At 33.6% G+C, this 26,278-nt stretch overlaps 1 long non-coding RNA gene across 1 annotated transcript in view; it reads right to left on the reverse strand.

Annotated features, from left to right (window-relative positions):
- The window catches only part of LOC144545327 (uncharacterized), a 74,281-nt gene that overhangs the window by 1,408 nt on the left and 46,595 nt on the right, over positions 1–26,278 (reverse strand). The gene's annotated exons all lie outside the window — the stretch shown is intronic.

Below are 26,278 nucleotides of genomic sequence, written 5' to 3' on the forward strand. Positions count from 1 at the left end.
AACTCCGACACCAGGTGCAACGATATATAGCTCAAATGCATTTAGTATTGGCGGAAGAGGCGAATTTGAAGTAGCCACGAGTGAGACATTATACTCGGTAAAACCTGCCCTCCAGTGAGTGGTCCAGTACGAAGTCTGCAAGATAATTGGTCTATCGAATGCCTTAATTCCATTGATAAGTATATCGAACTCCCTTAGACCAGTTGCCGATGTCAGAATCTCACTGAAGTGAAGAACAAAATAATATTTGGTGGAACTGACATTGCTACTCCAATAGAGGTTTAGGGGTTGTTGGGTACTTGAAGTGGTTGCAGCAGTCTGCATCACAAGAGAAGGGATTTCAAATTCTGTGTCAGGTCGTATGGTGTACTTTGTTGAGACCTCTTTCCATCCACTGTAGGTGAAGTTCCACCACCACCGGTCATTCATATCATCAGGGTACCTATATTTCGGTGTAAATTAACTGAGCAATGGAGGAAGATATCAGTATGACCAAACCTTTACATAAAAGCTGCAGTGCTGTTTTATTGTTTTGAAGTTAAATATTTAGAAAAAATATTACCAAAAACAAAAGACTTATACATGTCGAAGCTACAACACCAATACTTTCATCAGCATATATTTTGGTCCAAATAAATTGGAAGAGGCCCAAGCCCGTTCTGTATTAATCAATAACTGCTTCCGACTTTTATGTTGACAATTAAGAAGTTTTCTAGAAAAATACTAATTTAATGCTTTGTAGTAAACTTCATGAATATTCAAAACCGACCTATGATGACGGTAGCATAAGAATATACAAGAAACTAATACAGTAATACTTATATATTATACTATACTATATATACGGGTGTCAATAGGTACGGTACGGCTCGGGTGGAGGTATTTTCATACCCATACCAATTAAAGTTGACTTTACCCATACTCTACCCATACCCATTAAAAATTGACTTTACCCTACCCTACCCTTACTAATTAATATTAGGGTAATTATAATTTCCCCCACCGATCCATCCCTCATTTCATTCTCCAACTAACTTTCTATTTTAACTATGACTATAACTACTATTTTTAACAACATTTATTTCTTTCCTCTTTTTCCCTTCCTCTTCCACCTCAATTTTCCTCTTTCATCTCCATCTCCTTCTCCCACCTCCCTCTCCCACCTCCGCCTCCCACCTCCCACACCTCACCTCACCTCCGCCTCTACCTCCCTCTCCCACCTCCGCATCCCACCTCCTCCTCCGCCTCCATTTTTCCATCGATAAGCTCCCCTCCCTCTCCCACCTCCCACTCTCTCTCACCTCGAAATGGTAAATACAATAAGCTCCCTTCCTCTTACACTTTCGCCTCGGTTTTTTTCCTCTACGCTTGCTGCTCCCGCTCCAGCGAATGTTCTGCCGGAGATCATCCGTCACTCCATCCCAATCAAGCACGCCTCTGCCAGGAATGAATACTTCAACATGTATGAATGAATACTTCATTGTGTATGAATGAATACTTCAATGTGTATGAATGAATACTAGAGCACGTCTCTACCGGGTCAGATCCGTCACTGTCGATCGTATCAAAATAATTTTATATATGTATATGCAATTAATCTCTTTCATATTTATATTCCCCTTCCTCATGAAGTAGTTAGTTTTGCAAAGAACAAAGTTTTATTAATGGTGAATTAGGCCACTGCGTATTAAATAAATGACATAAAAACAAATTTTGAAAAAAAAAAATAGAGATATATGAATGAATACTTGATGTCTTAGATATGAATACTTCAATGTGTATAAATGAATACTTAATATCTTAGGAATGAATACTTGCGTGACAAGATATTAATACTTGTACAACGGACAACTCGAAAGTATGTCATCATGGATCTCATTTGAAAGATAAAATTGTGTAGAAAACGTTTGTGGTTTTAGATTTGCAAAATTCTTCACAGATCGTCAAAATATTGATTAGATTGAACGGAGAAAAAAAAATCCACCTCTAAAAACGTGTAAAAGATGGATGAGTGATGTTCCAGTTTTTATATTTACATTTACACGACGATGATTAATACTTTCTCGATAAGAGATGAATACTTGTGCAACGGACAACTCAAAAGTATATCATCATGGATCTCATTTGAAAAATAAAATTGTGTAGAAAACGTCCGTGGTTTTAGATTTGCAAAATTTCTCACAGATCGTCAAAAATATTGGTTAGATTGAACGGAGAAAAAAACCACCTCTAAAAACATGTAAAATATGGATGAGTGATGTGTCCAATTTTTGATATTTGCACTTGCACGACGAGAATGAACACTTTCTCTATAAGGATAAATACTTGTACAACGGACAACTCGAAAGTATATCATCATGGATCTCATTTTAAAAATAAAATTATGTCAAAAACATTCGTGGTTTTAGATTTGCAAAATTCCTCACCGATTGTCATAAATATTGATTAGATTGAACGAAGAAAAAAAATCCCACCTCTAAAAACGTGTCCAGTTTTTTTTAAAATACTTGATATATTAGGCATGAATACTTGATGTGTTATAGATGAATACTTGATGCATTATAGATTAATACTAGCGCGCGCCAGTTGTAAAATCTTTCAAATATTATGTGGTCCCCAAATAGTAAGTGGTCCCCCTAAGTAGTTAGTAGTTATTGAAGTAGTTAATGACTGGGGGATGAAATGGGGGATTGTTACGGGGGGATAGCTAGGTTCTCCCTTAATATTATAGGTTAACGAAACGGTAGCACGTAATAATAGATATTACTAATATAAAAATTAGTTTTATTATATTTTACAAATTAAATATCAAAAACTCATTAATTTCAACTAAATTGTTTTTTTGTAAAATTGAATTGAATATATATATATTTAGGTGGGTTGAAAATTGAATTGAATATATATATATTTAGATTTAATAATTACCCTATAGGGTAATGGGTACAAAATAGTTATTACCCATACCCTTACCCATTTGGTTAACGAAAAAAATTTCTTACCCCATACCCGATAAGCTAACGAAAAAAATCTTATCCATACCTGCCTTATCGAATACGAAATGGATCGGAGAAACGGCTAAAAAGGTACCATTGACACCCCTATATATAAGGCTTTGTACTCCTCTTAAGTAATAAAAGAAATTGGTTTATATATTCCTCTCTTCCAATACCACAATCCAAGTTACATTTTCAACAATACAATCTGTAGTGTTGCTTCATTGTTACGAATTTAAGTAACTTTTGGAACTTCTATCATAATTCATTATTCAGCAATAATATCCTATAAGATTATTAATACTTTCTATTAATAGTTTTTAAGGATAATGGGTATGTAGTTGGATAACTGATCAGATAACTAAGCTGTAGTAAAAGAATTAGAGTCAAGTACTTGATTAATATATTTTTTTTATAGATAATACTGACCTTACCAAAGCTACCTTTCTTTGTCCAACATTAAGGCGCTTCTTCAAAACCAGTGATTGTGTCGAATTTACAAATGGATGAGTTCCCTTCAATTGCCTCAAGTGCAACGAAGAGATAAAGGGAATGCCATGGCCCGTCTGAACCAGACATACTTCCAAGTAATCAGCAGTAGCATGGACCATAATTTCAGTATAGAATGAATAATATTTGACTGTATCCCAAAAGTTGACTCCCAAATAAATATCAAAAATAGGGGGTTCATTTAAGTTATCATAATTTCCATAATAGAATAGTGCCCTTATAAGATACTTAAAGCCTATTTTCAAGGATATTAATTTGTAGCAGTTTCGAATTCCAGTGGGAAAGCTTCTAACGGTCAAAAATTCCCTAGGTAGGCTCTTTGAGTAGTTGGAAGAGAGATAGGAGATGACTCCTGTATCAATGAATTGCACATCGGATATATAAATTAATTTTGTTCTGGGGCAAGTATAGTTATAGTTTACAGAAAGCCCACAGTCAATACTCAGAAAACCTGCAAAAAGAATAAAATAACCAAAAAATACTTTTAAAAAAAAAAATTGACAATCAAGCTTAATCATGACAAAGTACCATGTATAACGCATATATATATATATATATCATTAGCTATATATTTTTGGCAGTCGACCTTTGTTTTTGGAATTTCTCGCCAATAAATATCTTTTTGGACACAAATATGAGTTAGTTTTTCCTCTCTACTGAAATTATCAGTATTTATTTTTTAAATGGTTGCTTATGTTGTCATAAATTATCAGGTTACATATACTTTCAGAATGAGTACTTTCACATATTACAGGTAGAATATCCAATAAAAAGAGGAGTTCAACAATTTTCATATTAACTAATGAGCCGAAACATGTTCTAAGACAACATAATCATATCACACACATATGTACAGAGAGAGAGAGAGAGAGAGAGAGCAGATTTGTAACGGGAGGTTACCATTAGGATCAACTTGGCTCAGAACTTGAATGGTAACGGCGAATATTACCAGAAGAATTAAGCACCACGCAACCATTCCAACCAGATGTTTTTCTACGCTTGAAATCACTGAGAATGAAGGATGCTTTTATACAGAAACAGTTTGATTAAAAGAAATCAATACTTGATTTATTAAAAATAGAAAATGAAAACTTGAATCCGGAAAAGAAAACATTATTCAATTAATGACATGGCATCATGCTTGTGACGTAATATTCTATAGAGAAATGATTTTGTCCCCCTTGAATCTATCCCCTAAACGTCCCCCCGCATCTTAATACCACTTTTAACTTTTCAACTCAGTTGACTTATAACGAACCTTATCCAAATGCAAAAAAAATATCATTACTATTTACGAAACTATTTTGGAAAATGATAATGATCATCGCAACCATCAGATAATATGTCAAGTAAATTATTTTGAGAAAATACAAAAATTGGATCGATCCAAAAGATAATATGTCAGATAATACGAAACTATTTTGAGAAACGAGAAAATTGAATCGATCCAAAAGAAATCGCACGATCAGATAATAGTAATTAAAACTGGGATCGTCGTAGCCGTCGAAGAGAAGGCCGTCGAGAGATGAGAGATGTCGTCAGAGAGAAGGTCGGATCGTTCTCTTCCTGCACCGTCGAGATCTGACGAGGAGAGCATGATGCACCGTCGAGATCTGACAAGATTCGGCGAGGAGAGCCCGGTGCACCATCGAGATCCGGCGGGGAGAGTGTGGTGCACCATTGGAGGAGTCCATGCTAACCCAGCGAAGGTTGTCAAAGTAGAACATATAAATATTTTATTAGTTAGATATGAATACTTCATTTGTTAGATATGTATACTTCATGTTATATATGAATACTTCTTGGAAGAGGTGGGGTGAGAGAGATGAATCTGACAATGAATTTTGAATTGTATAAATTATTTCAAACATGTATGAATACTTCGTAATCGTCAGTATGAATACTTCTTGGAAGAGATGGGGTGAGAGAGATGAATCTGACTTTGAATTTTGAATTGTATAAATTATTTTAAACATGTATGAATACTTCGTAATCGTCAGTATGAATACTTCTTAGAAGAGGTGTGGTGAGAGAGATGAATCTGACTTTGAATTTTGAATTGTATAAATTATTTCAAACATGTATGAATACTTCGTAATCGTCAGTATGAATACTTCTTGGAAGAGGTGGGGTGAGAGAGATATGCATGAAGAAGGGTCTCACTTTGAATTGTATAAATTATTTCAAACATGTATAAATACTTCATTAGTTTGATATGAATACTGCATTTGTTAGATATGCATGAGGAAGGGTCTAACTTTGAATTTTGAATTGTATATTATTTCAAATATGTATGAATACTTCGTAATCGCCAATATGAATACTTCATTTGTTTAGATATGAATACTTCTTTATTTAGATATGAATAATATATAGATTCGTTGTAGTGGTCTCCAATCTTGACAAATGTCACTTTCAGGCGGTTGCGGTCCCCAATCCAGACTGTCACAAGACGTCAGCAGTCCCCCTGGTCGTTACTGGTCCCCTCCAACTTGTGTTTACATATGACGAATGGTTCTGATAATAAGTATGAATACTATAAATCCGTAGGTATAAATACTACTAGTATCATACCCGTGCGTTGCAACGGAACATATTATAAGAAACAAATATATTAATGAAAATAATAATTATTTAAAAATTAAAACACATGTTAATAGAAAATTTATATGATTATGTATTTTTAATTAACTTTAATCGTGATCTCTGATAACAATTTAATGATGTGATAATTCTTTATTTTTAAGTACAAATGATATCAAATAATAGCTCGATTCAAATCTAATATCAAATATCATACAACAATTCAATATCAACATATAATATGATATCAAAAAACATAAATAAAAAGTGTTATCGTTTGTATGTCTGGGACACACATATTACAAGAGAAATATATATTCATACACACGTTCCAATTTATATTTTTCTTTGTTTCCAATTTATATTCTTCTTCTTCTTTGTTTCCAATTTAGAATGCACACACACACACATTGATATATTCTATATTGGAAATATATTCTAAATTGCTCACACCAATATGTATAGAAACGAAGAAAGATAAATAAGAAAATAAAAAAAAAATTGATTTCTATTGTGATCCGTATAGAAACAAAGAAGAAGTAAGGAAACAAAGAAATAAGAAATTGGAAGGTGGAGTCTTCTCAATTGAAGAGGAGAAATATGGAAACATATATAAAATTCATAATTTGTTCAATTTTAATTGTAACGTATCGTGTGGCAGCACATGTAGTGGGTATGTTTTTAACTAAATTTAGACTTCTATGCATAAAACAGATGCATTTAATCAAAAGAAGACAAATTATGTAATTGAAGGGCTGAGATCAAATCCGAAGTTTCATCTTTCAATCGTAGCCGTTGGCGGATCGGACACCCAACGTGCTTAATAATAGAATGGAGATACGTTTTGACTATTAATAAAATAGCATTAATCTTGCTCTTTGGTGGTAGTTAGCACGTTTTAACTTTTTTTTTTGTCTTTTAGTGCGGGGGACAGATAGGAGACTGAACTAGGGGGACTGTTAGTCGATCCCTATTCTATATACCAGAGAAATAGGATTATTGGATCCTCAAATCCCTCAAACTACCACGTCAGATGCATCTCATCCGTTTAATTTACAATACCTGCTGATTGTTCAGATCAGACGGTCATCAATATTCAAACTTTTGCACGGGTGAAGAAATATACAGCTGGGTGCTGCTTAATTGTTTCCGTTCAGTCTAACCGCACATGAGACAAGGAATTAAGTGGCCTTATTGTTTAAATACGGTTTTGAAAATTCAAAGTCTGTTCAGTGCACATAATTTAGATTTGAAGCGGCATAAAGTCATTGAACTGATCAGCGCATTGACATGGTCTTATGTAAGAAATCCAACTTGTACATCAATTACTAAGATATTGTCATTGACTTTAATTTTATCTAATTAAGAAATCCAACTGCTACATCAGTTACTAAGATATTTTCATTTAATTGAATCTTATCTAAGAAGATAAGCAGTGTTATATATATCTGATTGCTATTATAATAGAATTAAAATCACTTAATTGTCAAAAAGATAAACTAATAAAAGATGACATAATTCTAGCCGTGTGCTCAAAGAAAATATTCATATAAGATATTGTGAAAAAATAATATTTAGTAAAGTATGTCAAATACAATGAGTACTTCCAACAAGCTATTAATTGACAGGATTGAGACTTTTCTCCCAAAATAGTCATTTACAGATGCAACCCAATATATATAACTGAGTGGAGATCCCACAAACGAGACTTAATGGGAAAAATAATTTGTTTGAATAATATTATGAACAAAAAATTTATGTCCATCCCTATTTTTCAAAAGTTGTAGCAGTCTAGGGAGAGTTTATCTCTGAATGATAAATGTTTGTTCGTCATAGCTGAATCCTGAAAATAGGAAATAATTTACAGAAAAAAGTAGATATATATGGATATCATATGATTTAGTACTCATTCTAAATTTTTAGGTGGGGTTAAAAATAACCAATAAAATAATCACAGTGTCTGTCGTCGAATATTGACAGCACATGAAGTGAAAATCAAAGTTTGACACGTTGATTTCATTGTTTGATATTTATCGATTATTAAACGAAATAAGATATCTATAGAACATTTCAATTTGGTTGATTTATTGCTTGTCTATTATTATTCTACCACCAATCTAAGTATCTTGATATTGTTCGTTAGAAATATTGTCTGAAGGGATTTACTTCTAGGATTGATTGAACAGGCCCACCAATCGATGTTATTAACGTCTCTTTGAATGTTTCAATTTGAGTTAATAATTGGGTTGTTGAGAAACCAAACTATCATCCTATTTAATTAACCATAGGTCAATGCATATGGACAAAATGAATAATTGACCGTTTTACATTATTGAACATTAAAGAAGTGTTTTATATCTCCATTATATTATTAAGCACGTTCGGTGTGCCAATGGTTACGATTGAAAGATAAAATTCCGGATTTAATCTCAGCCTTCCAATTACATATATAATATGTCTTCTTTTGACTAAATGCATATAAATAATGTGTAAAAGTCCAAATTTACCTAAAAACATACTCGCCACACAGAATTATATCGCTAAATTTAATTTTAATTGTAATGCATTGTTTCTTTATTTCTTTATTTTCCTTTTTGTCTCTATCCAATTTCATCAGGCTCCACCTTCCGTATTTCTATTTCTTTGTTTCTATTTATTTCTTTCCCTATTTCTCTCCCTCCAATCAAGACACCTTCCGGGTCACAAGGGAAAATCATTTTTTTTTCTTCACTTTCCACTACAGCAACAAAGACTTTCAGAGACCGGTTTTCCGGTCTCTGATAGTCACGTCGCCGGTCGCTGATAGTCATTCCGGTCTCAGAAAGTCAATTCCGGTCGCTGATACCCCGGTCGCTGAAAGCCTTGTCGCAGATACTCTTCTGCTGACGTCACCGGTCGCTGAATGACGTCGGCCGGTCGCTGATACTTTTTCTGCGACCAATTGTTTTCTGTCGCTGTTAATTTTTGCTGACGTCAGAAAAACATATCTACGACGAAATAAACGGTCGCTGATAGTCAAAAACCGGTTGCTGATAACCTTCTGTCAATTTTTTTGGGTTTTTTTTTTGTTATTCACTTTCCCCCATTTAATTGGTACCACACATACCAAACATTCACATCGATCAAACATAAATAACAACATCTAAACATACAAAATATAAACAACATTCAAATCAAACAAAATCGATCAAAGCAAGAGTATATTACATCATGCTAAATCAAACATAATATCACATTTTGACAATACTAATTACATGAGCTAATCCACAAACACTAAAATCTTCTTGTGACCTAGAATTAATTGATAACCTGGTCATGAAGGTTCTTGTTGACAAGCTGTAGGTGGTCTGTCTGAAAAAAGATGCAATTATATCTGTTACATCATGCTAAATTCTGTATAATATGTTGTTTTCATATTTTTGAAAAGTCTTAACTTTGAAAATGGTTAGAAAATAGCAGAAAAATCCAAATGGAGAAAACTTTGGCTCTAAACCACTTGTTTTTCTGTCCTCTATCTAACTGTGTAAGTGGATTTTGGATTTAGACTTTTGATCAGCCTGCACTGGCTGATCTGTCACAAGAGGTCAAGAAAAGATCGCAGCCAACTTTAGAAATTCATTCCAAGAGTTTTACTAAGCCAAATTTAATGTTCTTTATATGAAAATTCTCAAGACATGGTGTTATATATGCTGGTAATTTTTCATAAATTTTGGGGCTCCCTAACTATACCAAACAGTAGCCTAAACACAGGGGTAAACTGGGAACAGTGCTGTCATTTTTGCTGTTTTTTCCCATTTCAAAGGCTGAACTTCAAAAATTCATTAAAAATAGCAAAAAAATCCAAATTGATCAAAATTAAAGCCTAAACTGCATGAAATTAAATCCTCTATCTATCTGTCCTATTTATTTTACCAGAATCAGAGTTACCTGTATCAATGCATTGAGAATCTTGACTGTCTCCTTCTTCCATGACTACAATTGATGAGATTTGCCAAGTTCTAGATCAGAGGGAAGAGAAGAAGAGAAGAGTTACCTGGTCAAGTCGGAAGTGAACCCGCATGCGAAAACGGCTCGGTCTTGGCTAGTCCGGCGAGAGAGCAAGAGAAAGATGGTGCGTCGAGAGAGGCGAGAGAGAGATGCTGAGGGCCATTGGTCTGAGGCGAGAGAGAGGCGATCAATTTTGAAAAAGGGTTTGGGGTTTCGATCAAAATTTGAAGGGTTTCGATTGGGTTCTGGCGCGCGGAGGAGAAGGTTCTGGCGCCCACGCGATTTACTCCCAAAATTTCAGCGAAAAAAAAAAAAAAAAAAAAAAAAAAAAACTTTCAGAGACCGGTACTGGCGCCGGTCGCTGATACCGGTCGCTGATACAGTTGTCGCCGAAATTTGAGTGGAAATTTTTATATTTGATGAAAAATTGAACATCAGCGACCGGCGTCACTACTGGTCGCTGATACCGGTCGCTGAAGCTCCGTTTTGCTGTAGTGTTCTTATTTCTATTTCTTTGTTTCTCTAGATACTACCATGAGAAATCTAAAATATATTATGATTTACAGAAAAAATTAGATATATATGGATATCGTATGATTTAGTACTCATTCTAAATTTTTAGGTGGGGTTAAAAATAACCAATAAAATAATCACAGTGTCTGTCGTCGAATATTGACAGCACATGAAGTGAAAATCAAAGTTTGACACGTTGATTTCATTGTTTGATATTTATCGATTATTAAACGAAATAAGATATCTATAGAACATTTCAATTTGGTTGATTTATTGCTTGTCTATTATTATTCTACCACCAATCTAAGTATCTTGATATTGTTAGTTAGAAATATTGTCTGAAGGGATTTACTTCTAGGATTGATTGAACAGGCCCACCAATCGATGTTATTAACGTCTCTTTGAATGTTTCAATTTGAGTTAATAATTGGGTTGTTGAGAAACCAAATTATCATCCTATTTAATTAACCATAGGTCAATGCATATGGACAAAATGAATAATTGACCGTTTTACATTATTGAACATTAAAGAAGTGTTTTATATCTCCATTATATTATTAAGCACGTTCGGTGTCCGATTCGCTAATGGCTACGATTGAAAGATAAAATTCCGGATTTAATCTCAGCCTTCAAATTTCATAAAATGTCTTCTTTTGACTAAATGCATATAAATAATGTGTAGAAGTCCAAATTTACCTAAAAACATACTCGCCACACAGAATTGTATCGCTAAATTTAATTTTAATTGTAATGCATTGTTTCTTTATTTCTTTATTTTCCTATTTCTCTCTATCCAATTTCATCAGGCTCCACCTTCCGTATTTCTATTTCTTTGTTTCTATTTATTTCTTTCCCTATTTCTCTCCCTCTCCAATCAAGACACCTTCCGGGTCACAAGGGAAAATCATTTTTTTTCTTCACTTTCTCATTTCTATTTCTTTGTTTCTATAGATACTACCATGAGAAATCTAAAATATATTATGATTTACAGAAAAAAGTAGATATATATGGATATCATATGATTTAGTACTCATTCTAAATTTTTAGGTGGGGTTAAAAATAACCAATAAAATAATCACAGTGTCTGTCCACCATTGGAAAAAATAGAATTAGTATCGGTTATATACAGATATCAGTATCGGTTCACAGCCGATCCTGATGAGGGCGACACAGATACCAAACAAATTTGTATCGGTTGTTACAACCGATGCAGATAGGTACTAATATGCATCGGTTCTAATTAACAGCCAATGCAGTTCTATTTTGTAAATCAGATTTTTTAAAATTCAGGAAAAACTATCAGAATCGGTTGTACTGTACAACCGATACAGATGTATATTTCAAATTATATTTTTTAAATTCAGAAAATAGAGTCTCAACATCGGTTCTGACTTAAAAACCGATACTGATTTGTATTTTAATTCAGAAAATAACTATCAGCATCGGTTCTTAAGTAAGAACCGATGCTGATACTCAATTGAATTTTTAAAAAATATTTTTTATTAAATGGCCAGCTTCCATATTTATTTAGCTGGCCGAAATTTCAAATTATCACAAATCCTAAATTATCAATAAAACACATTCTAAATTAATTTTCAATAAAACACATCCTAAATTAATTATCAATAAAACACATCATAAATTAATTATATATCATACACATCCTAACTTATTACAAAAAATTCATGTTCCTAACTTCCTCTCGTCTTAATTTCTTTCAGCAAGGCTTTGGCCCACATTTGGCGAAAGTCGGCCAAGCGTTGTAACGTATATTTAGCGGGAATATCCTGCATTTTTAGAATTTGTGAAGAGCATATATATACAATTAAATTGTGTATTTTATTATATTTGAAGCAACAATTCTTATTTTTGAAAAATTTATAAATGCATATATACCTTCAATTGCGGAAAAACATCGAGACAGTGGTTTATTATGTCTTGCATGAGCAACATGGTATAATATGCACATTCCCAGCCGGCTGGTTGTTGTGGGCACTACATAACAAGTTTCAAAAAAAAAATGTTTGTATTACGAGCATACAAATGGCTTATATGTATATTCATTATAATTTTATCGCAATAGGAATTTTTACCTTGCAATCGTTACGAACCGTTAAAGAAGCACCCATTTCCTTTATGAAGACGCTGTTGAAATATGAAAACATTGAAAAATCAGTACTTACGAGACATTTTTGAAATGATAATATAATAATAAAATCATTAGTATTCTAAAAAAACGTAAAATTTAGGAAAGACACTTACTCCTCGATAGCAGCACTGATCATCAGCATTCTTTTACCTTTCTTATCGGAATCGTACACGTACAATGCACGTTCTCTTGGCATAAGCACGACCAATATCCAATGATTTCTGCATGTTAGGTTTGTAGCATGTCATATTATTCAATTTATATGAATTGAAAGAAATATAATAAAATTAGAATATATATATGTAACACTAACATCTGATGGTATGGTATGAAGATTAATCTCTTGTCCTGATTTTCTCGGAGTGCTTTCCCTATGTATTGAAGAACACGTCATCGGTCATCATTCAACAGGGTGGCATTCGTTTGACTGGGGTCCATGAAACCAACCTGCTCATCGGGATATTTCTCCTTGAGGTATTTATGCCAATACCTACAAAATAAAGACACAAAGGTGATCTCAATTTTGTGAAATTTGAATTACAAGTACTAAAATTCTGCAATTATTACAAATATTAACTCACAGCATCCAGATCTGAACAACTGGTAGAGTGAGCCACTCCCGTGGAGTAAGCAAGGCCGCATAATCATCTGCATTGACGCATATGGAGTCATCTGAACATAAAAGATCAGCTGGGGAATCGATTTCGATTGGGCTGCCATCTAGCTCCAAAAACCGATCACGAATATTCTTGAATGTCTGTCCCAGCTTGTCAAAATTGATACCATCAAATGCCTTGCAGTGACTCGTTGCTTTCGGACCTCCAGGAATAATCATTTCTTTGCGTGGTTCCTGCAAAATTTCATAATAAATTGAAGTAAAATCCAAAATCATCTATAACTCTATCACATAGATACTAATTCGGAAGTATAAGAACTTGTAATAATAATATACCTCAGCTGAACCTATCGCTATCATGGACATCGGCCATGCAGTGAAACTGCCGAGGGCATCCTTTAGGGTTTCCTGCTCGCCATTTGGTACAAGTAATGGGTGATTTATGAAGTCCGCATCGAAAATACCATCCACCATCACTCTTGCATGGTCGAGCGGCATCGGTCTGCCGTGAATTGTTCCACCGGGTGCAACTGGAATATGAATTGTCCCCACGGCTACTGTAACAGTGTTCCCATTGACAGCTGCCTGGAGTTTGCAGCTTATTTCTGCCTCCTGTTCAGATATATGTATTTACTCGAATAAACTAAAACGTATGAACAGTACAACATGTAATGGAAAATAAATGGTGAAATTTGAATATTATTGAATTTGAATTTGCATTACCTCAGTATACCCGAAAAGATCTGCAATTGGTTTGACTGACTGGCTGCTGCTCTGAAGGACTGTTGGGGTAAACGTCTGAACTTGTTGGCCCATTGACTGTTGAACCAAAAGTGCAAGTTGAGACTTCATTTCTTCCCTCATTTTTGCTTCTAGTCTCACCTCTATTTCTCTTACTTTGTCCTCCATTTCTTCCCTCAGTTCTTCCCTCATTTTTGCTTCGAAACTCGAGGGAGCGCGTCTCCTCCTTATTGAGCTCTTCCCGTATGTTTTCCTGATAGGAACCAAACCTCCCACTCCTCTCACCCTCCCAGGATGTTCCGGATTTGGCAGAGATTTTCCGAGAACATCGTCGTATCGTTCGACGGCCAACAAGCCTTTTTTCAGAGCCGCCTCTTGTTCTTCCTGGAATGACAACATGTTATAAACTAATAAATTAAAGTAGAGGTTTCAATGAATGACAATATCTAAAATTCTTACAATAAACTAATAAATTAAAGTAGAGGTTTCAATGAATGACAATATCTAAAATTCTTACAATTTTCTCGATGACCGGTACGTATGTTTCTGGATAAAAGCGTTCCTTGGTCTCCTTATCGAGCTTTTGTCTTCCTAGTCTCCAGGTGACGTGCCTATGCTCAATCGACATATCAAGGACCTCTTCTGGTTTCAATGCACTTGTTGAGCCTTGGGAAGACGGATCACTAGATGTTTTCTCGTCTGCAATCGTCTGCATAGCATCTGTAAGCCTACTCCGAAAACCCTCGCTCATGTAACCTCTAGATCCTAAGAAATGCGGATACTCGTTTTTGGCCTGATTCTCCTTTCCAATCTTGCTAGCAGTCTACAATTAATATGTCAAGACAATCATTGTAGGCCTTAATTATAAGAGAATTTGAATTCTTACTTAGAGATAAGGTAGGTGATCCGCAGAAATAAACATACCTCAAACTCCTCCGTCTCTCGATACTTGACAAATACCTCCCAGTCTTTTTCTTCCATATTTTGCTTGGCAAAATCGGGAGTCTCACCCGCGCGCCACACTTTAGTCATCTCGGTTCACCACCTCCGGTGATAAGTAGCCATCTTCTGATAATAATAGTTCCTCACTTTTTCGTCATCTTTTATACCCCATCTCAGCTGCCAAACAAATAGAAATCAAAATTTAGAGTTAGTTAATATCAAATGAAAGCTTGTGAACTTAGTACTACGTTATTTACCTTCAGTGTTTCCCATATTTTCAGCTTGTTCTCTTCTGGAACATCTTTCCACAATACGAAACTTATAGGAATATTCATTCTCACCAATATACTGAATTCTGTTGGAAAAGACGTTGTATCCGTAGTAACAACCGGCCTGTGAAACTTGTCAAGTTCCAGCTCTTTCCCTTTCTCGTTAAACTTCTCCTTGATTGCATTAGGCCCTCTTCCTCGTTTCTTAGCCGAGGCTGTCTGACTATTGCTTTCCATATCTGAATTTGCAAGTCCAAATAAATCCAAGTCCAAATAAATTCAAAGTCCAAATAAATTCAAAGTCCAAATAAATCCAAACTAACTTCAAACCAATTCAAATTAAATCAACAAATAAATCCATGTCTAACAATTATTTTGGTTCTTAAGCTAAGTACCAACAATTATTCTAATGTACCAACAATTACTAATGTACCAACAATTCTAATGTACCAAGAACATTTATTTTGGTTCTTAATCTAGGTACCAACAACAACCGAAATTCTAATGTACCAACAACTAGAATTTCCTAAATTCAATTGGTACCCGAATTAAATTGGTACCCGAATTATTTCTCAAATTGGTACCTCTTAAATTGGTACCCTAATCTATCAAATTTGTAACAAATTTCTAACAAGTATATTCTTAAAATAATTGGTACCCGAATTTAACAAATTATTTCTAACAAATTTCTAACAAATTTCTCTCAAATGTCTAACAAATCTCTAAAACAATTTCTAAATTCGGTTTGGTACCCGAATTGTAAACAATTATTAATTTCGGTTTGGTTGATTTGAAACCGAATTGATTTGATTCGATAATTTGAAACTACTTAAAATAGCAAAACTAAAATAGCAAACTTACCTAAAATGAGAGGCGAGTGGACTGAGAGGAGAGCGCCGAGCAATGGAGCCGGCGGAGGAGAAGACAGGACCGGGCCAACGGAGCGGCGGAGGAGAAGAGCAATGGAAACTCAAAACGCACGGCTAGGTCACGGCTAGGTCACGGCGGAGAAGAGAACACAGGACCGGGTTTTGAGGTTTCAAATCAGGGCTAGGTCACGGCGGAGGAGAGGGTTTTGAGGTTATGAGGGTTTAGGTGTTTTGAAAAATTAGTAAGTTTTAAAATGTAGAGGCGCCGGTTGGAGAGGGAAGCCTATCAGCATCGGTTCCTAGCTTAAGAACCGATGCTGATAGTTATCTGTATCGGTTCTTAAGCTAGGAACCGATGCTGATAGGCTTCCCTATTTAAAATAATTTAAAATAATGCAGATTACTATCAGCATCGGTTCTTAAGTTAGGAACCGATGCTGATAGTGCTATATATTTAAAATTGTGCTTTTTATTTATGAATGTGTATGTTACTTTAAAATATTAAAAAAAGGATGTTTATGTTTTATTTTATATTTTTGTATTTCAAAATTTTAAAAAAAGGATTTTTATGTGTTATTTTTTATTTTTGAATGTGTATGTCATTTTAAATATAAAAAAAATGATGTTTATGTGTTATTTTATATTTTTGTATTTTAAATTTTAAAAAAAAGATTTTTATGTGTTATTTTATAATTTTGAATGTAGAGGCTAAGCCTATCAGCATCGGTTCCTAACTTAAGAACCGATGCTGCTAGTACTATATATTTAAAATTATATATTTAAAATTATGCGGATTACTATCAGCATCGGTTCTTAAGCTAGGAACCGATGCTGATAGTGCTATTTATTTAAAATTGTGCTTTTTATTTTTGAATATGTATGTTATTTTAAAATATTAAAAAAAGGATGTTTATGTGTTATTTTATATTTTTGTATTTTAAAATTTTAAAAAAATGATTTTTATGTGTTATTTTATATTTTTGAATGTGTATGTCATTTTAAATATAAAAAAAAACATGTTTATATTTTGATAAATGTGTGGAGGTTTTATATTTTGTATGTGTATGTTATTTTAAAAAATAAAAAAGGGATGTTTATGTGTTATTTTATATTTTATAAATAAACTTGAAAATTATTTTGAAAAATTATTTAGTATAATTATTAGTTTATAAATTACTCTAGTACATAAGCTATTTTAAAAATTACTTATAAAATAAAATAAAATAAGCTACTAAATAAGCTACTACATAAGCTACTAAAATAATAACCTTTAAAATTTAAAAGTAAGCTAATAAATTACATATAACATGAAAAAAAATAAGCTACAAGAAGTGTTGAAGAATAACTTGCATGCTTCTCATCGTCGGGTGTTTCAATGCATTCTGAAAAAAAAAACCCGTACCTTTTTTGTCAGCAATATTAAAGATTATTAACTCACATTTTTATATTTTTTGATATACCAATATTAAATGTATGACATACCAATATTATGGCTTGCCAATGGAAACTTCTTCAACCCATTCTCCTTCATCATGATCGATGCGCATGTGACCTATTTCATTATCCTCAGCGCCCGGTAGAGATGACATGCCAGTAGAAAACGGTGGTATCTCATCAAAATGATCGTACGCTTCTTCGTCTTCCACATTATCAATCCCGATTATACGTCTTTTACCAGAGAGGACAACATGTCTTGAACGATCGACGGGATCAGTTACGTAGAACACTTGCGTGGCTTGTCTTGCAAGTATAAATGGATCATCCTTATATCCAGCTTTACTGAAATCCACCAGAATAAAACCATCTTCGTCGACTTTAACCCCCCTACGGTTATCGACCCATTTACACATAAATAACGGGATATTAAATCTTATGTAATCGAGCTCCCAAATTTCTTCAATAAACCCGTAATATGACATCGATGCATGCGATGGTCCGGCACCTTTAGGATCTGACAAATCACTCGAAACAGCTACTAACGTCACTCCACTGTTTTGTACGGTACTCTTTACATCTTGATTTCTGTCACACCCCGGAACTAGGGGTCGTGCAGTTACGCCGTGAATATATAGATGACTATACATTCACAAGGCAATTACGGTGTAAACCTAACATAATATCGGTTTACAACATCACCACTTCTCATTTAATTCGATTTAAAATCATGTTTATACAAATACATTTATAGATTATGATAATATACTCAATAGTATATATAAATTCGTGCAATAACTATATAATTGAAAGATTAAACAATCCCAAATCAATTCCCATTTTATACCATTTCTTTTCCCCGATTTCAACTCGATCGATCCCCATATTTCCAAATCAATATAAACCATTCCCATTAACATTTTATACACAGTTTAAAACATAAAAAAAAATTCATATTAAATCACAGTAAACGTTTAATATACAATTAGGTTTAGAAAACCACTCGACACGGTTCGATAACATGGTTATACACAAATACCATACCAAAACCCTCTCGACATCAAAATGGACTCAATGTGAGGCATACCCTATCGCTATGCGGCTTAAACCTCACTGGTCGAGCACTCGAATCCCTTCTATTCGCGTTTACCTGCAAACACATACAAAAGAATAAAGTTCCCCGAGGGGATAGGGGGTGAGAAAACTTGTCAACCGTTTTCTCAGTGCGGAATTTAGTCAGGGCTACTGGATTTGTAAGAAATCCATTACCGGAACTAAATAAACCTGCAACGAGTTTCAATTCAACAATTCGATAAAAGAAATGCATATGCAACATATATAGAAGCAATTGAAATCCAACTCATATCACAATCAAATGAAATCGAAGAATTCATAGAATGGTTTGGTATAACAGATATAATTGCTAAGTCCGGTTACAATTGATAGATATCGACTATCCATCTCATTTGGCTTAACATTTCTCTGGTCTGGTTTATAGTCAAACATCCATATCAATTCGTCAATTTCCAATTTAGGATTGCATATCTCCCGATCATGCAACGGGTTGTCACTCTTCCAAAGAGAGACCAATAACAATCAATTATCCACAGTTTCAATCCTCCTGCTATACTCTACCTTTTTGGTATTAGTTAACCTAGCTCTGCCTTTCTCCTTGGTTACCGATACCCTCCACAATTAGGGTTATTCACCGTATGCGCATATGGGCCCTGAGACAAAGTCTAGTAGCTAGCTAGACATTGTCCCTACAATTCACTCATTTCATTCACAATTAACTTATCCTCTGCCCTCTTCACATTTCAGTACTGTGGTTCCATTCAATTATCAAAACGATAGAACAATCAATCGAATAACAATACCAACATGCTAGATCAACAATATCATATCAATTCAATTATATCATTACTTATTTTCATGCGATGCTGCAAATAATGCTAACAATAGAGATCCAACATGAGGTCATGCACAATAAGTCAATTAACAATTCAATCGGTATATATATATAAGCACATATATATATATACACATGTACCGTTATTTAATTCTAAGTAATAGAATCCAAAACAGATCCCGTGAACCCCCGCACCTGATTATGAAGAGCGTATCTCGCACTTATGGTTCGGACGTCTCGAAAGATCCCGCAAAATCTTGCTCAACCAAGCCTACACCTATATTAACATATATACTTTCCTTAACATAATCCATATAACTTTGTATTCACCCTCTTGGTGTTAAAAATAGAGAGCGCTATTGGAGAAAGAGTAAACAAGAACACAAAATAAATGAAAAACAGAATTATAGACAGCAGTCCTAAATTCTGACCCTTGGTTACTAAAACTGCAATAACTTTTTATAGGAAACTCCAAACAACTTGAAACTTGAACCACTAGAAACTAGACTCCGAGACGCATCAAATAGACTGTTCATTAGTCCAGAATGATTTAGAATTGCCCATTCAAATTAGCTTCTTAATCAGCCTAAAAATCTGCCCACTGTGCAGTCACAAATTGAATGGTAAATCAAGTTTATTCATCAACACTTGCTATTTTGATTCAATACGTTGGACATCATAGAATATGCAAAGTTCACCTTTTTGGATTCCAATTGAACAACAATATACACCAAAGAGGGAACAAATAAAAGAGACCTATTTAATAGCCTTCCGATTTAAAATTCCTTTTGATTTAATATGAAGACTTTCCTAATCAGTATAGAGACTTTCTCAATCAGTATCATCTATTTTGGAATAAATAATCAAGCCTTTCTCAATAAATATTAAGCCTTTCGGAGACAATATTAACACTTCCTCAAAAATATTATGCCTTTGTTTAATTATCACCATACACAGTAAATATTAAGCCTTTCGGAGACAATATTAGCACTTCATCAAAAATATTATGACTTTGTTTAGTTATCACCATACACAATAAATATTAAGCCTTTCGGAGTCAATATTAGCACTTCATCAAAAATATTATGACTTTGTTTAATTATCACCATACACAAAAGAGGGAACAAAGAAAAGAGATCAACACCAAATTGATTTCAGATTTTAAGAGAGTGAGAGAAGAACTTACCAATCAACACCTTTGTTTGTTGGATTAGACTAGGCAAATCAAAATATTTCTCTAATTTTCGGATTTGAACCAAACCCTAGATAGAAAATCAAGATTAAGATAGAATTGAGAAGAGAATCACTAAATTAACAACCTAGAAGCATAATGGAGATAGATTACTCATCATTTATACAAACATTTCAGATTTGAGCAAAACCCTAGCAATGGAGATAAAATTCAGATTTTTGATGAGAGAGGAGAGAAAAGGAGTACCAATGGGGAAGCTAGATGGCCACTAGAGAGAGAGATTCTCAACAATTTCCATTCTTTTCTTCAATTTCTCAAGGTTTCTTGGTGGATTTTTAAGAGAGAAGAGATGATCTCTCCTTCTCTTTCTTTTGGCAGCAAACACACAAGGGAGCAACGAAGGGAGAAAGGGAGTTGAATTATTTACATGCATTTTGGACATTTTTCAAAATAGACCCTCCAATTTGTTCCATATTCAATAAAAGGTGAAATTTGTATATTTTCAATACTTCCCTCTACACATATATATCTCCATATCTATTCAATTCAATTTGACAATTAAATATTAATTCAATTTTAATATTTTTAAAATTTCACGGTGTTACAATTTCTTGTGTAAAATGTGTACCCGTTGATGTCATATCCTTGGAAGGTCCTCACGACATGAACTGGACCAAGAGCCAACAATTTGACAATTTCTTTAATGTTTTCTCCCTCCGGAGCTTGCATGACTCTACGTGTAAACCATCTTTCAAAAGTTTTATTGTGTTCGTCGATTAACCACTTATTAGATTTCTTAGGATTCTGTTGCCGCAAAAGAGTCATATGCTCGTCCCAAAAAGGATGAACGTCAGTGAGGTGTTGCAAAACATGAAAATGTGCTAGTGACATTGTTGTACTATCAGGCACGAATAATTTCGCACCGATTGTTCCTACCCCGTGAAGCCTACCCTCGTGCCGAGATTTAGGGATGCCGATGGCTTTGACATCATCCATATAATTAGTACAAAACTCAATAACCTCTTCGGCAGTGTAAGCTCTTACGATGCTGCCCTCAGGCCGATATCGGTTCCTGACATATCCCTTTAACAATCCCATGTATCTCTCGAACGGATACATGTACCGCAAGAAAACAGGTCCACACATCTTAATTTCTCTAATTAGGTGAACGATTAAATGAACCATGATGTCAAAAAAAGACGGCGGAAAATACATTTCAAGATGACAAAGAGTGACAACAACCTCCTTCTGCAGAGCATCTAGCGTATCAGGATCATTTACTTTGCAACAGATGGCGTTAAAGAAAAAGCAAAGCTTCGTAATGGTCTGCCTAACACACTTTGGCAATATGCCCCGAATTGCAACAGGAAGAAGCTGTGTCATTAAAACACTAACGGTCGATCCGAACCGTTTATCTTGTTCTCTGTATTAATATGTGTTTGGAGACCAAATTTTACATTTTTTGGAAATTTTTAACTATTTTTTAAGATTTATTGAAAATCGTTGTTTTTCAGACAAATCTGGACCATAAAAAAATAGTAAACAATTTCCAAAAAATGTAAAATTTGGTCTCCAAACACATATTAATATGGAGAACAATATGAATGGTTCGGATCGACCGTTAGTATTTTGAAAACTCAAATATTGAGCCATAGCACGGGAGGCCTCTATGCAACCCATAGCATATTAGCCAAATACTATATAACATATATATGATGCATGCTAGGGTATATATGGGTATCAAAAGCTCAAATATAGCATGCATGTGCAAATATAGTTATATCAAAAATTCATATATATCATGAATTTGCTCATCTTCACATATAAAGAAAAGCTTAAAATATAAAAATGTATTAAAACCTAAAAGATAGATTAGGGTTTATAAAATGGGCCGAATTAGAACCTAAATTGTGCTAGATCTAACATCAAACTTGAGAAAAGAGATGATTAATCAATTAATTAACCTGAGAACGAAGAGTGAGATAGCTGATCAATGCCCAGTAAGATAGCTGCTGCGCCAAGCAATGGAGGAAGAAGAAAGAAAAATGATTCTGTGAAGAATCAGACTTCGGGATAAAGCTAAATATGAACTATCACAATCAGAATCGGTTCTAAACTTAGAACCGATGCTGATACTATCAGCATCGGTTTTAAGATTAGAACCGATGCTGATAGTGCATGTGCTGTGCTTTCATTAGCTTTTAGTATCGGTTTTAGTGATAGAACCGATTCAGGTAGGTATTAGTATCGGTTGGTTAGTACACCCGATCCAGATAAGCCGATCCTGATTCCTGTTTTTCCACTAGTGGTCGTCGAATATTGACAGCACATGAAGTGAAAATCAAAGTTTGACACGTTGATTTCATTGTTTGATATTTATCGATTATTAAACGAAATAAGATATCTATAGAACATTTCAATTTGGTTGATTTATTGCTTGTCTATTATTATTCTACCACCAATCTAAGTATCTTGATATTGTTCGTTAGAAATATTGTCTGAAGGGATTTACTTCTAGGATTGATTGAACAGGCCCACCAATCGATGTTATTAACGTCTCTTTGAATGTTTCAATTTGAGTTAATAATTGGGTTGTTGAGAAACCAAACTATCATCCTATTTAATTAACCATAGGTCAATGCATATGGACAAAATGAATAATTGACCGTTTTACATTATTGAACATTAAAGAAGTGTTTTATATCTCCATTATATTATTAAGCACGTTCGGTGTGCCAATGGTTACGATTGAAAGATAAAATTCCGGATTTAATCTCAGCCTTCCAATTACATAATATGTCTTCTTTTGACTAAATGCATATAAATAATGTGTAAAAGTCCAAATTTACCTAAAAACATACTCGCCACACAGAATTATATCGCTCAATTTTATTTTAATTGTAATGCATTGTTTCTTTATTTCTTTATTTTCCTATTTCTCTCTATCCAATTTCATCAGGCTCCACCTTCCGTATTTCTATTTCTTTGTTTCTATTTATTTCTTTCTCTATTTCTCTCCCTCCAATCAAGACACCTTCCGGGTCACAAGGGAAAATCATTTTTTTTCTTCACTTTTTTATTTCTTTTTCTTTGTTTCTCTAGATGCTACCATGAGAAATCTAAAATATATTATGATTTACAGAAAAAATTAGATATATATGGATATCGTATGATTTAGTACTCATTCTAAATTTTTAGGTGTGGTTAAAAATAACCAATAAAATAATCACAGTGTCTGTCGTCGAATATTGACAGCACATGAAGTGAAAATCAAAGTTTGACACGTTGATTTCATTGTTTGATATTTATCGATTATTAAACGAAATAAGATATCTATAGAACATTTCAATTTGGTTGATTTATTGCTTGTCTATTATTATTCTACCACCAATCTAAGTATCTTGATATTGTTAGTTAGAAATATTGTCTGAAGGGATTTACTTCTAGGATTGATTGAACAGGCCCACCAATCGATGTTATTAACGTCTCTTTGAATGTTTCAATTTGAGTTAATAATTGGGTTGTTGAGAAACCAAACTATCATCCTATTTAATTTACCATAGGTCAATGCATATGGACAAAATGAATAATTGACCGTTTTACATTATTGAACATTAAAGAAGTGTTTTATATCTCCATTATATTATTAAGCACGTTCGGTGTCCGATTCGCCAATGGCTACGATTGAAAGATAAAATTCCAGATTTAATCTCAGCCTTTCAATTACATAATATGTCTTCTTTTGACTAAATGCATATAAATAATGTGTAGAAGTCCAAATTTACCTAAAAACATACTCGCCACACAGAATTATATCGCTCAATTTTATTTTAATTGTAATGCATTGTTTCTTTATTTCTTTATTTTCCTATTTCTCTCTATCCAATTTCATCAGGCTCCACCTTCCGTATTTCTATTTCTTTGTTTCTATTTATTTCTTTCCCTATTTCTCTCCCTCCAATCAAGACACCTTCCGGGTCACAAGGGAAAATCATTTTTTTTCTTCACTTTCTTATTTCTATTTCTTTGTTTCTATAGATGCTACCATGAGAAATCTAAAATATATTATGATACATCTCCATTCTATTATTATGCACGTTCGGTGTCCGATCCGCCAATGACTACGATTGAAAGATGAAGTTCTGGATTTAATCTCAGCCCTCCAATCACATAATATGTCTTATTTTGATTAAATGCATATGAATAATGTGTAGAAGTCCAAATTTACCTAAAAACATACTCGCCACATATACCGCCACACAAAGAATTATATCGCTAAATTTAATTTTAATTGCAATGCATTGTTTCTTTATTTCTTTATCTTCCTATTTCTCTCTCCAATTTCACCAGGCTCCACCTTCTGTATTTCTATTTCTTTGTTTCTATTTATTTCTTTCCCTATTTCTCTCCCTCCAGTCAAGACACCTTCCGGGTTACAAGGGAAAATCATTTCTTTTCTTGACTTTCTTATTTTTATTTCTTTGTTTCTATAGATACTACTATGAGAAATCTAAAATATATTATGATACAGATCAATAATATAAAGTTGACGAATATACAATGATATTTTTTATTTGTCAAAGTCATATATGATGCTAGAATTGTGGATCCATATCTAATTGTCCAACTCGAATTTATTAATGAATTTGCCAAAAAAAAATTGGTATTTTATTAGATCAAATTAGGTAAGTCGAGGGTCCACTCAATTTATTATATCCGCATTCATATTTTATTGGATCCGATTTCGAATTCCTTATTGATCTGATAAATAATATATATAAAAACAAATTTTCTAATTTTTTAAATAGCAAATAATTGTTGTAATTTATTATAAATTCTATCTTGCCATTTCATACAACTTAGTTGCATTACAATTGTGTTCTTAATTAGTACTTTTATCTAACATGTCATTAATTCTTTGTTACTTCATATATATTCAAAAAAATTCGAAATATAATTTGAATTTGACTCGAACTTTACTGAAAAAACGCTACTACAGCGCAAAAAAAAATTGCACATCCCTTGCCTGTTAATAGGAAAAGAAGACAATCAATACTTCTTTTTATAATAAACTGTTTGTTCAACTAAAGTGTGTTTCATGTATTTGACAAGTAAAACCTATCTATACAAAGCATTACTAGCTAAAGTGTGTTCCATAAATCTTATCGCACTGATGACTGCTTCGTCAGGATCTGCATCATATAACATGTCAGGGGGAAGAACCGCATGTTCTAGGTTTAAAATTCCCTTGAAAATTCAAAACAACTCTATTTGCAATATCAAGAGGCGGAGTGGAATGGCACAATTATTGCGGATGGCTACTTTGATCATATGGGATGAAGCATCAATGGAAAAGCGACAAGAAATTGAAGCACTTGATATATGGAACAATGCAAGATATAATTGAAGAAAACTGATGACGTCGGAGTGTATACAAAAAATATAATTTACCGGGAGGTCTTGAACGAGAAATAAGGTATGAACCATATTAATTTAACTTTTCTAATTTTATTATATTTTCAAAGTGAGTAATTATAATCTACTTTCATATTTTTTGTTCATTTTTAGAAA

The sequence above is a fragment of the Carex rostrata genome, chromosome 27 (genome assembly GCF_964058835.1).
Source record: "Carex rostrata chromosome 27, lpCarRost1.2, whole genome shotgun sequence".
NCBI lineage: Eukaryota > Viridiplantae > Streptophyta > Magnoliopsida > Poales > Cyperaceae > Carex > Carex rostrata.